This window comes from Myotis brandtii, unplaced genomic scaffold (assembly GCF_000412655.1).
Source record: "Myotis brandtii unplaced genomic scaffold, ASM41265v1 scaffold137, whole genome shotgun sequence".
Lineage (NCBI taxonomy): Eukaryota > Metazoa > Chordata > Mammalia > Chiroptera > Vespertilionidae > Myotis > Myotis brandtii.
Genome location: NW_005354874.1, coordinates 1335230 through 1347094, shown reverse-complemented (window position 1 = coordinate 1347094; position 11865 = coordinate 1335230).

The following is an 11865-nucleotide window of genomic DNA, read 5'->3' as shown; positions in this document are numbered from 1 at the left end:
GCCTTGCAGGGGTAGCTGGCGAGTGAAGGGGCTTGGGTCTGGCCGAGGGCGCGGGTTCCTCTCCTCCGATGCAGGAACAAACTGGGTCCGACGGTGGGCTCAGATCACTGCCGCGGGACCGCGCATTTCCCTCCCTCTGGGTATGGCTATGGCTCCTGCCTTCCAGAAGTGGCTCGGAGTGGCAGGCGCTCCGTCCGCCTGGTGCCTTTTATACTGCGCTCCCCCCGCCTCCCACCGGGTTTCCTCCTCCCCCTCGGCGCCGGAGCCCGCCCAGCCCTTTCCTCTCCGCTAGCAGAGCCCTCCGTCCTGGCTTCGCACACAAGCCTTTCGCAAGTTTCCAAGCCCATCTCGCACCCAGTGCCCCTGGGATGGGTCCTCCCGATTCTCCCTTGGTGACAGATATTAAATAAATAAACAAACCTTTCTCGCCGGCTTGACTTTCTCCCCCTCCGCCCGGATTCCGCCCTCCTGCTCCCTGGGCTCCAAACTAAGGAAATATTCTTAATTCAACGACTTTGATTGATTTTATGAACATCTTTATACGCAAGACACCTTAGCCAACTCTTACCCAGATTAAGACAAGACACACCTTCATCATTAGGAAAGCTCCACAGTCACGGTGGTATTTTGCAGAATTTAAATAGCAATGGTTAAGGTATGGAGTGCTGGTTGGGTTTATTTATGTCCAGGGGAGGAAGGACTGGTTGCCACTTTAAAGATGCCTTCATCATCTTTAAAATTCTAACCAGTTCTAGCATCTTATTAATAAGTTGGCAGCTGCTTATTAAGCACGAAATTTATTTTCCTTTTCAGTGTTTCTTATTTGTTTGTTTCTAGCATCTTATTAATAAGTTGGCAGCTGCTTATTGAGCACGAAATTTATTTTCCTTTTCAGTGTTTTTTATTTGTTTGTGTTTTTTGGTTTTTTTTTTTTTTTTTTTTTTTTTGTAGGAGGGAGGAGGGATATTTGGAGGCAGTGCTTGCTTTGGATTTTCAGGCAGCCAGTCCTGCGAGGCAACTTATTGAACTCTCCAGGCTCTAAAATGCCAATAATTGTCAACTAGAGTGCTGGGGGATAATTTGAAACTTTTTTTTTTTTTTTTTTTGTAGGAGGGAGGAGGGATATTTGGAGGCAGTGCTTGCTTTGGATTTTCAGGCAGCCAGTCCTGCGAGGCAACTTATTGAACTCTCCAGGCTCTAAAATGCCAATAATTGTCAACTAGAGCGCTGGGGGATAATTTGAAATAGACTGTCCGTGGTTCAGATGGGAGATCAAAGAGAGGATCCCAGCCGCTTTCAGATCCCTCCAGGATCCTCCAGTGTGTTTTTTAATTAGAATCACTTAGAGGGGGTGGGGCATGGATGGAATATATAAATTAAGATGGCAAACTAGGCAGAGTTAAGGCTGGCTCTAACCCCTGAGTGCCAGATTGTGAAGTGGCGCACAGGGACAAATGACTTTCCTATTGCCCGAGGCAGGCTGTTCTAAATTAGAATCCAGGCACTGCTGTGTCCTGCGTTTTCATCACACACAGTCCCCACATGTGAGCCTCAACTGCCTCTCCTCTCATCTCAAGTTAACATTTTTGGATCCTAAGGAAAAATAACTTAAAAAAAAAAAACTCTGGAAAGAAATCCTCCCAGTGTAAATTCTTGTAAATTTGTTGAGGGAGAGTGGGAGATCAAAGTCTTTGTAAGATGTTGTAAAAATTGTAAATTGATTTTTGGGGACAGAAGTCTTTATAAAATGTTGAACAAATGCATGAGTGACTGCTCTTAAAACCCTTTCACGCTGTGAGATCCAAATTCCAGGTGAGTTTATGTTTTAGTAAGCACCCATAACTAGTATCTGTAAATGCCCGTGCTCTGTGACTGAGCTGTCAAACGAGGCTGCCAGCAGGGCTCTGCTTTTGAGGAGATGGGGAGCACGGGCTTTCCATTTTTGGGGAAAAAGAATGACAAGTTTCAAAGCCTAAATAAATTAAGTTTTAAGTATTGTATGAAATGTTACCAATAGCTGATGAAAGTCCTAAAGATCCTACCTCCTTCAGCATTCCACCAGCACCGTCCTTATGTCTTTATTGTTGATCTTACTTCCTAGTAAGAAGTCTGATTGTATGTCCATGTTCCCACTGGACTGGGATCACCGTTCTGGTGGGACATTTCAGAGCATATCTCCCACCCACACCCCACCCTCCACTCCTCCAGTATCCAATTTTCTTCTTCCCAGGTTCACAGGTAAATAAACATTTTTGTCAGCAATACGTGAGGTGAGATGGTCAAGAATTCTGGTCCTTCTTCTACATCTGGCCATGAAACATCCCAAGTGACTATCTATATACAGCTTTCTCTTTCCTTTCTACATGGCGAAGGACTCTGAGGTAAAAGGAGCCCTATTCTCTGAGCTACGATTCAAAAGAGGATGACTGGACCAGAATGCCTTCATTTCCCTTGCATGGTGAGAAATAAAACTTTGTTGTTCAAGGCACTGTGATTTGGGGATGTTTGCTTTAGCAGCTAGTATCACCAGTCCTGACAAGTAGCACATTCTTCACGCAGGGACACCTGCCTTATCAGTAACATATTTCTAGACCTGAGCACAAGGCCTTCCATCTAGTAATTGCCCAATCAGTGTTTGTTTAATGAATGTAATGACTATGGTCTTTATTTAGACCCTACTTGGTGAAGGAATTCTCTTGAGAGTGTTTCTACTATAAGTGGCTGACCTATGGATATTAACTCTTCTGTCATTTGACTGTACTATTCCCTCATAGATTTTGTCTTTTATTATTGATCATTGGCCCCTTTATCTTGCAGACAAGCTATTTGACTGGAATATTTGGAGACAGTAAAAAAAAAAATAACACACCACAACACCTGTAGTAAATATCATTGAAGAGAACCTTATAGCAAGGATTTTATTGTTTTTACATTTTTTTACTAAAATCAGTTGCAGGGCAGCAAAGAGTAGGGTTAGTGCAATCTTTAAAATACAACTTTTTATTCTATGTATTATACTTTTAAATATATACAAAAGTAAAGAGAATAATGTAATGAATTATTACAGACCCATAACCCAGCTTCAACAAAACTCAAGGCCAATCTTATCTCATCTATATTATCATACACTTCCTCCCTCTGAGATTATTTTGAAGCAATTCCATGACATCATATAATTTCACTTGTATCTCAAAAAGGTAAGGGTGAACTTACCCCAGTTCAATGAAAACAAATTTAAACACATAAATATGTTTTTAAATTAAACACATGCCTACTGTATGTGAGCTGTAAAACAGATTGGAGAAGTCAAAACTAGACACTTTTTTTCTGGGTGTAAAATGATTAGCAGTTAGGGATTATGGTGGAGGCTGTTATGTGTTCACCAAAACTTGTTTTCTCTTCTTCCTGGACATATTGATAAACTATATTTGCCAATATCCTGTCCATTTAGATAAAGCCATGTGACTGAGTTCTGGCCACTAGAATGTGGGTGGAAGTGATGTGTGTCCTTTCCGTATCTAGCCCATAAAAGTGTCCTGTGCACGACCTCTCTCTTTTCACCTTGTCTGCTGGCTGGATGCTTCTGCCCAGGGTGGCCTTAGATCAATGATCAGCCTGGCTCCCAGGAGCAGAGCCCTTACCCCAGCCCTGCCTCTGCCCAGAACACCCTGGCTGGGCTATTGTGTGATTGAGAAATAAACTTTTAAAAAAATTTGTGTTAAGCGACCAAGGTTTTAAGGTTTGTGACAGGAGCTTACATTACTCTCAGATAGAAGCTGGTAATGTTCTGCGAGGGACGGCTGGCAAATCTTTTCTTTAGAGTGCCTGATAGCAAAGCTTTTTGTCTCGGTGGGCTTTGAGGTCACTGTCCAACTGCTCAACCCCACTGTTGCTGCTGCAGTGGGAAAGCAGTCAAAGAAAATACGTCAGCAAATGGGTGTGGCTGTGTTTTAATAAAACTGTGTCCACAGACAGGCAGCTGGACCACATGACTCAGTTTGCCAATCCCTGTTCTAACAAACGGACACAAGCCACCACCTTGTCTCAGATGCCATATATGAAGGAATTACTGCAAAGTGGGGTTGGATGGAGTCTACTTACTAGCCATGGAACCTCTTGGGCAAGTTGTTTGACCTCTTTGAGTCTGTTTCCTCACCTCTAACTTGGAGCTAAGAATGTCTACTCTAGGGTTGTTGCGAAGTTCAAATATTACTCCCACAGTAGGACAAGGTGAGTAGGTCCAATTCTTTCCGCTATCGGATGAGGAACTCCGTATTGTGCGCATGAGGACAGGGAGCGTGTCTGTCTCATTCATTTCTGAATTCACATAGTACATGCTTCATAAATATTTGATCAATGGATGCCACTTCTAGAAAACTGCTGAAAGGAGTCTTAGAAGTAAACTCTAAGCCCTGGGGGTGGGGAGGGGGGAATACAAACAAACAAAAAGCCTGAAGTGTTGTTCCATTAGAGTCCTTTGAACTATGAAGTGCTCACAGTGCTCAGAAGTGAGAAAATCACCACGCGGGAGGCTCAAAGGCGCTCCCAGGGGCTCCAACCCCTGCAGCCACAGCGAGGCTTGTGGGACACCTGGACCATCGCTTCCTGGTGCTCTAACTCACACACAACACGTGTGAAGATAGAGGGGATGCCTGTGGCTCTTCGCTTCGCCCTAAAAGCCCCTAAATGTACAAAGAACCCAAGAGACCACTGCGTGTATGATCCGAAGAGGTGAAAAACCTTTATTCTGGAGTGAGGGATGTCCTTCCCAGGCATTGGCTGGAGGGGCAGGGTAACAGGACTGGCTTTTTGAAAAGGTTCGTGACAGTTCCTCCTTATGTGGCAGGGTCCTTTACTGCATTCCCAGTGTGATATTAAAATAGGATGTCCTGCTAGTCACCTGACCTATTCGGCAAATAGCTGGCCTTTGAAGACCTCATCTGTTTCAGAGGCCACTCTTTTGCTTTTGCATTGCTATACTTATTTTTGTGCAAATTCTGGAAAGCAAAATCTCAGGGATAGTTATTGCTGGAGGAGGAAAATGCTTCATCATGATAAGATTATATGTTATACAATATACATCATGTAGGTCCTTTTAAAACTCTGAAAAGTAATTTCTAGGCAGGAAGAGAGCACATTGTTCAGTCAGAATTGAATCTCAGAGTTGGAAGGGGCCCATAGAGCTCACCCAGCTTCCCTTTACAGATGAGGAAACGGAGGCCCAGGGAATTAAGTAGACATTTTCAGTATTGCAGAGGGACTTAGTGACAGCATCAGGCTCCCTAGCTCCAAAACCAATGCTCTTTCTATTTTTCAAGGTAAACTTTCAAAAATTAAAGTATGACTTATATATGGGAAAGAATACATGTCCTAAGTTTATAACTCAAAGCAATTTTTACTACTCAAAGAAATCATATGTAACCAGCACCCAGAAGCTAATTACCCAAATGTAACCAATGTGATGGCTTTTATCACCATATGAAGGATTTGACTTTAGAAAAAACTATATAATTTAAGTTTTCTAGTACATATATCTCTTTTGTATCTGGCTTCTTGTGTTGTCTTCTATCCCTCTCCACAACTTTTTATTTTGAAAACATTCAAAGTAACAGAAAGGGTGCAAGTATAATCGAATGAACACCCATACATCACTGGGGTGAATTGTACAAATAGCCAGTTTTTCCTTCATTGAATCAGGCCCTTTGCCACCTGACTTTGCAGCTTCTCCCACCACAATGTGGGGCATCCTCAAGCAGCCTTGCATGCTCTCTCTCTCTCTCTCTCTCTCTCTCTCTCTCTCTCTCTTTCTCAAAACTTTGCCACTTTCATATGAATAAGCCAGGGCTTCCCTGCTGGAGGGAAAGAGACAGGGTCCCAGTCAACTGCAGCCAAGAACCAGCCTATGTCTAGAAGCAGATCCAGCCAGCTGACCTGCTGCTGAAGGAAACCCAGTGGGGATCTCACAGAAACCACCCATCCGGTGAGCTCAGCCTGAATAGCATGATTAGCTACATAAATGGTTGCTGTTGTGTGGGGTTTGTCATACAGTAAAAACTGATCATTCTCCCTTTCACCCCAACTACTTCAGCATATTTCTTCTAAGAATAAATAGCTTCTCCTACATCATCACAATATAATTAGTTACCATGCTCAGGACATTTGACATTGATACAATAATATCTAATTTACAAAGCATACCCAAAATGTTCTAATCATCCCTGCAATATCATTTACAACTGTTTGGTTTTCTATCCAGGATTCAGGTGAGAATTACTTATTGTATTTTAAAAATTGAGATATAATTCAATTATTGGATTAGTTTTAGATATATTAGGTATATTAGGTTTAGGTAAATGATTCAAAATTTATTTATTTATTTATTTATTTTTAAAATATATTCCTATTGATTTCAGAGAGGAAGGGAGAGGGAGAGAGAGATAGAAACATCAATAATGAGAGAGAATCATTGGTTGGCTGCCTCCTGCACGCCCTCCACTGGGGACCGAGCCCACAACCCAGGCATGTGGCCTTGACCAGAATCGAACCCAGGACCCCTCAATCCACAAGCCTACACTCTATCCACTGAGCCAAGCCAACATTTTCATATATTGCAAAATGATCACCGTAATAAGTCCAGTTAGCACCCATCACCATAAAATAGTTATATAATACAACCTCCTTTGGGGGAAGGTTGTATTACATGGTCACCATGCCGTATATTATGTCCCCACAATTTATTTATCTTTTAACTGGAAGTTTATACCTTTTGACCACTTTACTTATTGCACTTAACTGTCATTGTCATGTTTCTTTATGTCTGTCTTGATCAGTCCCTATCTTCTCCCCACATTTTACTTTTGGTGTCTGGTGTCATTAACATTTTTTTAAAAATATATTTTATTGATTTTTCACAGAGAGGAAGGGAGAGGGATAGAGAGTTAGAAACATTGATGAGATGAGAGAGAAACACCGATCAGCTGCCTCCTGCACACTCCCCACTGGGGTTGTGCCCGCAACCAAGGTACATGCCCTTGACCAGAATCGAACCTGGGACCCTTGAGTCTGCAGGCCGACGCTCTATCCACTGAGCCAAACCAGTTAGGGCAACATTTTTTTTTTAAGTCTAGGCCAGTTGATGTTACAGAATGCCATCAGTTTATACTTGCATGATTGCTTTCCCAGGATTAATGTGGGGCAGGATACTACCTGGATAATGTTGTGTTCTCAATGCATCGCTTCATTCACAGGTCCATGATGCCACTTTGCCCAGTTGTCGGGAACTCTCTTTTAAGGTGCAGAGTCTTGAGTCACTTTTATGAGGTTAAGTGGGAAGAGTTCTTCATGGAAAATGTGTTGGTATGTTATATTTTTCTTTTGTGGAAAGAAAGGAAACATGACTTCACCTAATTTCTGGGAATCTACTCTACTTTATTCTAAGTTGTCAATCTTGTCCAGTCCCCTCTGGACAGTGGGCTATGACTGTATTAGAGGGTGACTTTCATCTATGAATCAGTTATTTTTTATTTGCTCTCAGAGAAAGTCATTATTAATTCATTCTTAATGTTTCTTTTTGTTGTTGTTGTTGTTAGAAAGCTGGGCTCGGTGTAAAAAGGAGAAACAAATTTGTTGTTAATCACAATTTTCTTCAATGATTTAAACATAGTAAAACATTAGCTTTATGATGCATTTTTAATGCAAATAATCTAAATATATGTAAGAACATTTAAAAAGCTCAGTCAAATGAAGAAAAAACTCCAACAGATTAGAAATATTAACTCTTTTCTCACAACTAAAGAGCAGTTAAAATAATCTTTTCAACAGCTCCAGGTGAGGTTGTGTCTGAAAGAAAGAGAAAGCTGGTAAACTTGCATACAGAAGTGAATTTAATGACAGCAGTTCCTCAGCAGAAAAACATCGAACTGACAACTTAAAGTGCGGCACCAGAGATGTCTCCACTCAAAAGAGTTTTGTGACTGACTGGTTCTCACATCTTTACTAATAAACACAAGATCTCGTCACCAATGCTTGTGGCAGGATTTCACAATGATTGGGGGTGGAGTACCTCATTTGTGAGCCAGATGTGTCTAAACTGAAATCTGAAGATTCTCACTTGGTAAACTCTAAACAGGATGATGAAAGTTACATGAGAAATGGCCTTGTGAAGGAATAAGCATGAAAGAACTGTTTACATATCCTTGGAGCTCAAATCTGGGTGGTTGTTATTTTACAAAGGGCAGGATTTTCCTTTATTTCCTGGTGTCTAACTTAGTTCTGAAATCATAGTTCAATTTTATGCATAAGCAGCAAACAAAAAGCAGTGTTTTGGAATAAAGATTTTATTGGTTGGGAATATGAATGCCAAAAATACTGTACTTCAATGGGATGTTTTGGTTACTCACAAAGATTGAAGGATGAACTTTTCTTATACTTTGTTTGCTGTTGTATATGAGTAAATAACATGTGATGGTAATATGAAGCACAATGGTATTGAAAAATATTTTTATATATGTATTAGTCAGGGAAAGTAATTTTGGCTGCCATAACAAATGGTCCCAGAAAGTTCAATGGCTTAACACAATAAAAATGTATTTCTTGAAAATTTGAATATTTTGGTCTTCAAAGGGAAGTCTTCCTTTGATTAAGGGGTGCAGGATTCTTTTATTTATTGGATATGCATTTTCTAGAACCTTCTTCCAGCAGACAAGGGAAGGGAGAAGAGTATATGGAGGCTTGCTCAGGAAGCTGTAAGGCCAGACCACATGCTATGAACTGGAGCTCAGTCACAAGGCTCCAGCCAACTGTAGGAATGATTGGAAAATATAGAATTCTCATGTGTTTAGGAGGAAACTAAAATGGGTATGCTAAATGCTCAATTCTTTTTGCACATTGAATCACCTCTGCCAAAACATCACTCATTTTCATCAATATGTGAACAAAAGTATATAATGTCATAATTGGATCAGAGCATGGGCCAACACATTTTTTCTATCAGGGCTGGAGAGTAATCTTCAGGTTTGTAGGACAAGAAGAAACATTAAGGCCATCATGTATATAATAAGCATTTACAGTATAAGTGTATTTTAGCTCAGAGTCCATACAAAAAGAGATGGTGTGCTAGGTGTGGCCTGGGGGCCATAGTTTGCTGACCCCTGGACCAGAGAAACTCTAAATTTTAGAGTTTAGAGTCTAAAAGGAAATAGTTGGCACTGCAGGATTTTCTATTTCTCAGATTCTTTCCTAAGTGGATTTTGACTTTGGTTGAGATTCTTCAAATGACCATTTGTATCAAATTATATGAGAATATAAACTTAATTGAGGTTACAAAGATTATGCGGATTAAAACAACAGTTACGTTCTTAGAACATAGCATGTAAAATAACATTTATTATAAGCTAAACAGTAATTGGGAAGTTTTCTATATATATAAAAGCCCAGTGACCTGAACAGCAGAACGACCAGAAAGACCGGAATGACCGGTGGCTATGACATGCACTGCAACAGCCAACCCAGCCTGATCCGGCCCCAATTGCTCCCGCCCCCCCGCCCCGGCCGGCCTGGCCCCCAACATCCCGATCAGCGGTGGGGCCGGCTGGCCAACTGCCCACAGCCCCTCCCTCCTGCCAGCCGGGCCCTATGAGCCCCCATTGGGATGGTCAGGCTGGACCCTACCTGTGCACGAATTCATACACTGGGCATCTAGTATTTTATAATAGTAAAGCTATATCCTATATAATAAAAGGGTAATATGCAAATTGACCCTAACGGCAGAACAACAGGGAATGACTAGTCACTATGATGCACACTGACCACCAGGAGGCAGACGCTCAATGCAGGAACTGCCCCCTGGTGGTCAGTGCACTCCCACATGGGGAGCTCTGCTTAGGCACAAGCCGGGCTGACGACTGCAAGCACAGTGGCAGTGGTGGGAGCCTCTCCCCCCTCCTCAGCAGCACTAAGGATGTTTGACTGACAGTTTAGGCCCCCAGGGAGTGGGCCTAAGCTGGCAGGTGGACATCCCCCATGGACTCCTGGGCTGCCAGAGGGATGTCTGGCTGCTAGGTTAGGCCCAATCCCCCAGGTAATGGGCCTAAGCTGGAAGGTGGACATCCCTTGAGGGCTCCCAGACTGCAAGAGGATGCAGGCTGGGCGAGGGACCCCCCCCCAAGTGCACGAATTTTTGTGCACCAGGCCTCTAGTGTCATTATAAAACGGTTCATTTCTGCAACATAATCCTCAGATACACCATGCTATTTTATTTCCAGGTCACTTTATTTGTAATGATTTTATTTCAGTTATCTCAAACACTCAGATGTTGCCTTTTTCTTTGCTCTTCCTTCCTTCTCTCTTTTTTTATTAATCCTCACCCGAGAATATTTTCCCATTGATTTTTAGAGAAAGTGGAAGGGAAGGGGAGAGGAGGAGAGGCAGAGAGAGAGAAACATTGATGTGAGATACATCAATTGGTTGCCTCCTGCATGTGCCCAATTGGGGCCAGGGATCAAGGTGCAAATGAGGTACATGCCCTTGACCTGGAATTGAACCTGGGGCCCTTCAGTCCTCAGGTCGATGCTCTATCCACTGAGCCAAACCGGCTAGTGCTTCCTTCTCTCCTTGTTTTAGAATGGTTACTTTTCCTTTATATTGTATAACTGGGTAATAATATTAAGCAGAAACTGGAGTTATGGAATGGTCCAGGCAGAGCCACATAGATGGGTATCTATTTGGCCTGACCATATCGGTTCTGACTCATGGTATGGTGAGGGGTAAGATTTTGTATATCGTTTAGAATAAGAAAATATTACAAATAAAAGGAAGCATTGCAAAAATGTGGTTTATAATATAAGATTTCACTAATGAATAGAAGATACCTGTTGTGGCTTTTTATATTTTTTATCAAGCACTTTTGTGATTAATGTATTATGTTTTCACTTTTGAAAATATGGAAAATTATAAAAGAAGTAAATTGCAATTATGCACAAATTTATCACCTAAAGATGATCACTGTTACCCTTTTGTATAATTCTTTTTAGTTTATATACACACAAGCACACACCAAACACACACACACACAAATACATAGTTCACATGCCTACGTTTTTACATAATTTGGGGACATAATAGAAACCATATTGCATATGGTGATTAAAAATCTTCTAAGAGAAAACTTTTAATGGTTACAGCATATGAACTTGTATAAATATATCATAATGTACTTAGCCTAACCTCTATTTTTGAACACATACATTGTACAAAGTTTCCTTAATTAAAATAACATTAACAGAGGTATACCCAACAAAATGAGCACTTATATCAACAAAAAGACACGTGTAAGAATATTCATAGCAGCTTTATTCTTAATAGTCTACAGCTGGACACAATCTGAATGTGTATCAGTTTTAGAATAGATAAACACATTTTGATGTATCTATACAATAGAATATTAATCATCAATGGGAAAGAACTAATGACTGGGTGCTGCATGTAACAATATGGATGATTCTCACAGATATAATGTTTACTATAAAAAGTAGATATAGCCCGGCTGGCATGGCTCAGTGGTTGAGCATCAACCTATGAACCAGGAGGTCATAGTTGGATTTCTGGTCAGGGCACATGCCTGGGTTATGAGCTCGATCCCCAGTGTGGGGTGTGCAGGAGGCAGCCAATCAATGATTCTCTCTCATCATTGATGTTTATATCTTTCTCTCCCTCTCCCTTCCTCTCTGAAATCAATAAAAATATTTTTAAACAAAGTAGATACAAAAGAATACATTCTGTATCATTCCATTTAAAGTAATAAGCACAACTAATCTAAGGTGATGAAAGATCTTGGGAGGGGAGTAGACTGGGATGGAGCCCAAGGAA